Source organism: Octopus sinensis, linkage group LG4, assembly GCF_006345805.1.
Source record: "Octopus sinensis linkage group LG4, ASM634580v1, whole genome shotgun sequence".
NCBI classification, from domain to species: Eukaryota; Metazoa; Mollusca; class Cephalopoda; order Octopoda; family Octopodidae; genus Octopus; species Octopus sinensis.
The window spans coordinates 131813564-131820004 of record NC_043000.1 but is presented as its reverse complement, the minus strand read 5'-3'; the positions used below and the strand labels follow the sequence as shown (position 1 = coordinate 131820004).

General features: G+C 37.0%; 4 non-coding genes across 4 annotated transcripts; 1 reads left to right on the top strand and 3 right to left on the bottom strand.

The window, feature by feature from the left end:
• Positions 1 to 1231: 1231 nt before the first annotated feature.
• Positions 1232 to 1350, bottom strand: LOC115211388. Its single transcript, XR_003881647.1, has one exon. It is a non-coding gene; the product is annotated as a 5S ribosomal RNA (ribosomal RNA).
• A 712-nt stretch (positions 1351 to 2062) lies between these two features.
• LOC115211387 lies at positions 2063 to 2181 on the bottom strand. The gene has a single exon (XR_003881646.1). It is a non-coding gene; the product is annotated as a 5S ribosomal RNA (ribosomal RNA).
• Positions 2182 to 3298: 1117 nt separating this feature from the next.
• Positions 3299 to 3417, top strand: LOC115211399. Its single transcript, XR_003881658.1, has one exon. It is a non-coding gene; the product is annotated as a 5S ribosomal RNA (ribosomal RNA).
• Positions 3418 to 5993: 2576 nt separating this feature from the next.
• On the bottom strand, positions 5994 to 6112 carry LOC115211386. Its single transcript, XR_003881645.1, has one exon. It is a non-coding gene; the product is annotated as a 5S ribosomal RNA (ribosomal RNA).
• Between the last annotated feature and the right edge of the window lie 329 nt (positions 6113 to 6441).

Below are 6441 nucleotides of genomic sequence, written 5' to 3'. Positions count from 1 at the left end.
ATATCTTGTAAATGCAGTATTAGCCAGTGTAACGGTAGTCGGTGCTCATGCCTTATGAATGGATTGTCATGCACTGATGCCTGTCAAGTCATGCACAAATACCACAAATATTGATCAAACAGAATCCAGTGATGAAGATGAGGATGAGGATTATTAATGAATAATGATGACTGTTTTTCTCCCGCACATTTGCTCATTCTGTAAAGTGTATTATTGGCTGTGGTAAAACTTGCACTGGTGGTGAGTGAAATTGCTTGACTTTTGGGGGTTATGTTTTATGTTTTAGTGCTTTTGTTGCTCATAATATCATTATTATTGAAGAGAGTGGACTCAAATTTCACATGGAATAGTAAAAATAAGCACCAAATACAAGTATGTTGTTCAACTTAATAAATATTAAATTAATTGCAAAAATATAGGAATGAAAGACAATATACTATGAAAAAACATAAAAAAATTGGCGTTTTTTTCAGACAAATTGGTGAGATTTTCAATTGCGCAATGAGAAGATAAAAAATTGCACATGGGTATGTAAAGAGGTATATTTCCTTAATTTCAGTGACATCTAGGGCGTTAATTGACAATTATTTCCAATGGTTACCTGTGTATCACATATTTCCACTTTTTATAGCCTCGAGACTCACCTTTACTTATAAAAAGCTATTGTCCTAACTACCTGACATGCTGTGCGAAAGACAACCAGTGAAAGTGCCATTCGCATAGACCCATGAACAATGTGGTACCATCAAACTAAAGTTGCAGAGGAGGGTGCAACCAACTCAATATACAAGGCTCTTTTTGGATTCGGCCCACCGACTATATGAGTTTTTTGTCTTTTAAAGTTATGCGTTAGACTTTATTGGTCGAAGGAATATGACTGAACACATTTTAAGTTAACGCGACAGTTATCTCCCTTCCAAAAGTTAAGAATCAGCGAAGTGTCGCAGGCAACGTTTTGCAGTATTTCTTCCTGTCCCTCTGGTTCATAGCCGTGCAACAATCGTAAGATAAAAGCTACTTTCAACATCTTCACGGAAAAACCCTTAATAATCACTGTCAACAAGGTTGATGAATAAAGAACAGCCATACAAAATGTTCCCACGGGCTTGATTTGGTAAATATACGAGTAGAATTCTGTATTCAATAATGAAAACAAATTGAATGCACTATCCATAACTATCATACTGTTAGAATAAAAGTAAATCTAAAGAAAAAACAAAAAAAAAAAAAATGCTTACAGCACCTAGGGTTCCCAAGCGGTCACCCATCTAAGTACTAACTAGGCTCGATGTTGCTTAACTTCGGTGATCGGACGAGAACCGGTGTTTTCAACGTGATATGGCCGTAAGCAACAAAGTGGTAAATTTTACTATATTTATTCTATAAACTCATACTAAAACTTCTTCTTTCAGAATAAGATCATTCTCTTTAAAATTTACAAACAATTTATGATATGATGAGGGAGTCTGTGACTTTATGGCTCATCTTCACACAGCTGTACAGTTAAACACACACTCGCACCAAATTTTCTCATCATTGCCGTCATATAGAAATACCGAAATATTGCTCAATTTAATTTCAATTACATCACGACTTATGGACCTTTCGTAGTCATTGTTAGGGTCATTTGAGTTTTTATTTACCTAGAACACGTTATACAGCAGCAAGTCAGGCTACTACGTTCCTTACACGTTGATCATTAGCAGAAACATTTCACGTTTCGCGTTGTTAATCTCTAGTTTAGGACTCGGTCACAAAGATGAAGAAAAAAGTGTAATATGTGTAGTAAACGAATATTAAAAAAAAAACTAAATTTTAAAAAGAATGATCTTATTTTGAACATCTTCATAGGAAAACTTTAATAAACCTAAGTGGACAACTATCACTGTCAACAAGGTTCATAAATAAAGAACAGCCATACAAGATGTTCCCACGCGCTTGATTTGGTAAATATACGAGTGGAATTCTGTATTCAATAATGAAAACAAATTGAATCCACTATCCATAACTATCATACTGTTAGAATAAAAGTAAATCTAAGAAAAACAAAAAAAAAAAAAAATGCTTACAGCACCTAGGGTTCCCAAGCGGTCACCCATCTAAGTACTAACTAGGCTCGATGTTGCTTAACTTCGGTGATCGGACGAGAACCGGTGTTTTCAACGTGATATGGCCGTAAGCAACAGAGTAGTAAAGTTTAATATATTTATTCTATAAATTGATACAATCACAATTTTATTTTTCACTACAAAAGTTTTTTCCTTAGTTTTAAGACGATCTTTCCTTAAAAGTCTATGATATCTGCAATGAATATGTGACATATTTCCAACACCTTCGCAGCGCTCGACATTCGCACCAGCAATTGCTCTTCATTGATATCTTAAAACTAATGCCCAAGCATTGGCAATTTAACTCCATTTTTATCATCATTTTTACGGTCTTTAGGCAATTAATTGCAAGTATTTGTTCGGCAAGTTCCCTATACAATTTCTATTTCCGATCTCTTCCCTTTCAAAGCCAGATCGAGAGTTTAATTTTTTCTAACCAAACACTTTCAAACTTCGGACACTCTCATGTGTGTCATATAAAACATTTCGGATCTTTTTCCTAAAAATTAATTTCTTGACCTGCCGTTGAAAAGGAAAAGATCCTTTATTTCTTTAATGTTTATTTACTTGAGACTAAGAAGTGAAACACGCGGTCGCGCACACACTTTAATTGTTTTTCATATGCACGAGCAACTTCAACAGTGGCACACACACACACACTCACTCACTCACGTACAGATATACATACATACAAGTGAAAGCAATAAATGAAGAGCAAAACCGATTGCTTGTCAGTTTTTATTTACCTAGCACCCATACAACACTAATAAGTCAGGATTCTAAGTTTTTTACACGTCGATCTTTATCATCACACCGGCATATAACAACATTCCCTGTAAAGCGCTGGCGCAGGAAATGTGAAATGTTTTGTAGTAAAGATGAACGTGTAAGAAACGTAGTAGTGTGACTTGCTGGTGGGAAGGAAAATAGGAAAAGTTCATAAGTCGTAATGAAAATGAAGTTCAACTGGTATACAACGTCAATAACGATTAAGTGTTGGTGCGAGTGTTTAACTTATTAGCACTGTGAAGCAGATGAAACACAATGTCACAAGCCCACTCACGACGTCATAGATTTTTAACGAAAGAACGTCTAAAGTTGTATATAGATTTTTAAGAAATGAATTTATCACGAAAAAGAGTTTTAGTATCTGTTTATAGAATAAATATCTTAAAATTTACTATTCTGCTGCTTACGGCCATATCACGTTGAAAGCACCGGTTCTCGTCTGATCACCGAAGTTAAGCAACATCGAGCCTAGTTAGTACTTAGATGGGTGACCGCTTGGGAACCCTAGGTGCTGTAAGCATCCCTTTTGTTTGTTTTTTTTCTTTTTTTTTTTTTTTTACTACTACCGAAGCTCTGCCTAATTTAACTTCGTTTTTATTACGGCTTATGAAATTTTCCTATTTACCTTCTCATTCTTACTGTCATTTAAGTCTTCATTTACCTAGCACCTGCAAAGACTACCAAGGCATCCCTTTTATATTCATTAGAAGAGCTAGCTAAACCAGCAAATACATCCCTACAACAGCAGTATGGCTCTTTGATGGAATGGCCTTGCTGTAATCCATAAAGACAGTCCCCAAGACATTCAGAGATCTTGCTGCTTATGTTCTTCAAGTACTGAAGTCAACAAGCAACAACCCTGCCAGAACATCCCTAGTTATGGACCAGTATCCTAAGCTGTCTATCAAGAACCCAGAGCAAGCAAAGCATGGTACATCAGGCGTCTTGAAAATAAAGTTCTTTGGCAGTCATCAAAAGTGTCCGTCACAGTGGAAGAAGTTCCTTAGTGATGGTGGGAACGAGACCGATCTTGCAAAGTTTCTGGTGGAAGAGTTACAGCAGCCAGAATATGCTTCCAGGTTTAAAGGGTTTGGACCACTGTACATCACCCATGGGGATGGGTGCCACATGCTTGTTGAGAGTTATGGTTGTGTAAAATGCAGCAGAGCAGATCAACTGTGCACATCAAAGGAAGAAACTGACACCCGCATTCTGCTACATGCAGACTATACAGCATTAGAGGGTCATGCATGCATCATAATTAAGTCACCTGATACAAATGTTGTTGTGTTAGCCTGTGCTTATAGCCATCAAATCAATGCAAGACTACTATTCTGCGCTGGCACCACACAGAGACAAAGGTACCTTGATGCCACAGCTATTGACCTGAAACTAGGAAAAGAAGTGTGTGAAGCACTGCCAGGAATGCACACATTCACAGGATCTGACAACATGGGTGCATTTGTTGGTATGGGATAGAAGCAGGCATTCAAGATGGTGGTGTCTGACATAGACATGTGCAATATGATGAGAATGGCTCATTGTTTCATATAGATGATGAAAGGCTGCAAGCATGTGGACAGTTTGTTTGTTCTCTCTACGGGTACAGTGGCAATGATACCGACCTTGTCTGCTATAAACTATTCTGCACCAAGAATGCCCAAACCTGTCAACTTCCACCGACTCAAGATGCACTCAAGTACCATGTGAAGTGGGCAAATTACCAAGCATGCATCTGGCGATCAGTACTGGATGCATCTGCTACCACACCAAGTCCAGATGGCCATGGCTGGGACTTCAAAGATGACACATTGGCTATCCACTGGATAGACAAACCACCAGCACCAAAAGCACTCCTGTTATTGATATCTTGTAAATGCAGTATTAGCCAGTGTAACGGTAGTCGGTGCTCATGCCTTATGAATGGATTGTCATGCACTGATGCCTGTCAAGTCATGCACAAATACCGCAAATATTGATCAAACAGAATCCAGTGATGAAGATGAGGATGAGGATTATTAATGAATAATGATGACTGTTTTTCTCCCGCACATTTGCTCATTCTGTAAAGTGTATTATTGGCTGTGGTAAAACTTGCACTGGTGGTGAGTGAAATTGCTTGACTTTTGGGGGTTATGTTTATGTTTAGTGCTTTTGTTGCTCATAATATCATTATTATTGAAGAGAGTGGACTCAAATTTCACATGGAATAGTAAAAATAAGCACCAAATACAAGTATGTTGTTCAACTTAATAAATATTAAATTAATTGCAAAAATATAGGAATGAAAGACAATATACTATGAAAAAACATAAAAAAATTGGCGTTTTTTTCAGACAAATTGGTGAGATTTTCCAATTGCGCAATGAGAAGATAAAAAATTGCACATGGGTATGTAAAGAGGTATATTTCCTTAATTTCAGTGACATCTAGGGCGTTAATTGACAATTATTTCCAATGGTTACCTGTGTATCACATATTTCCACTTTTTATAGCCTCGAGACTCACCTTTACTTATAAAAAGCTATTGTCCTAACTACCTGACATGCTGTGCGAAAGACAACCAGTGAAAGTGCCATTCGCATAGACCCATGAACAATGTGGTACCATCAAACTAAAGTTGCAGAGGAGGGTGCAACCAACTCAATATACAAGGCTCTTTTTGGATTCGGCCCACCGACTATATGAGTTTTTTGTCTTTTAAAGTTATGCGTTAGACTTTATTGGTCGAAGGAATATGACTGAACACATTTTAAGTTAACGCGACAGTTATCTCCCTTCCAAAAGTTAAGAATCAGCGAAGTGTCGCAGGCAACGTTTTGCAGTATTTCTTCCTGTCCCTCTGGTTCATAGCCGTGCAACAATCGTAAGATGAAAGCTACTTTCAACATCTTCACGGAAAAACCCTTAATAATCACTGTCAACAAGGTTGATGAATAAAGAACAGCCATACAAAATGTTCCCACGCGCTTGATTTGGTAAATATACGAGTAGAATTCTGTATTCAATAATGAAAACAAATTGAATGCACTATCCATAACTATCATACTGTTAGAATAAAAGTAAATCTAAAGAAAAAAACAAAAAAAAAAAAAATGCTTACAGCACCTAGGGTTCCCAAGCGGTCACCCATCTAAGTACTAACTAGGCTCGATGTTGCTTAACTTCGGTGATCGGACGAGAACCGGTGTTTTCAACGTGATATGGCCGTAAGCAACAAAGTGGTAAATTTTACTATATTTATTCTATAAACTCATACTAAAACTTCTTCTTTTAGAATAAGATCATTCTCTTTAAATTTACAAACAATTTATGATATGATGAGGGAGTCTGTGACTTTATGGCTCATCTTCACACAGCTGTACAGTTAAACACACACTCGCACCAAATTTTCTCATCATTGCCGTCATATAGAAATACCGAAATATTGCTCAATTTAATTTCAATTACATCACGACTTATGGACCTTTCGTAGTCATTGTTAGGGTCATTTGAGTTTTTATTTACCTAGAACACGTTATACAGCAGCAAGTCAGGCTACTAC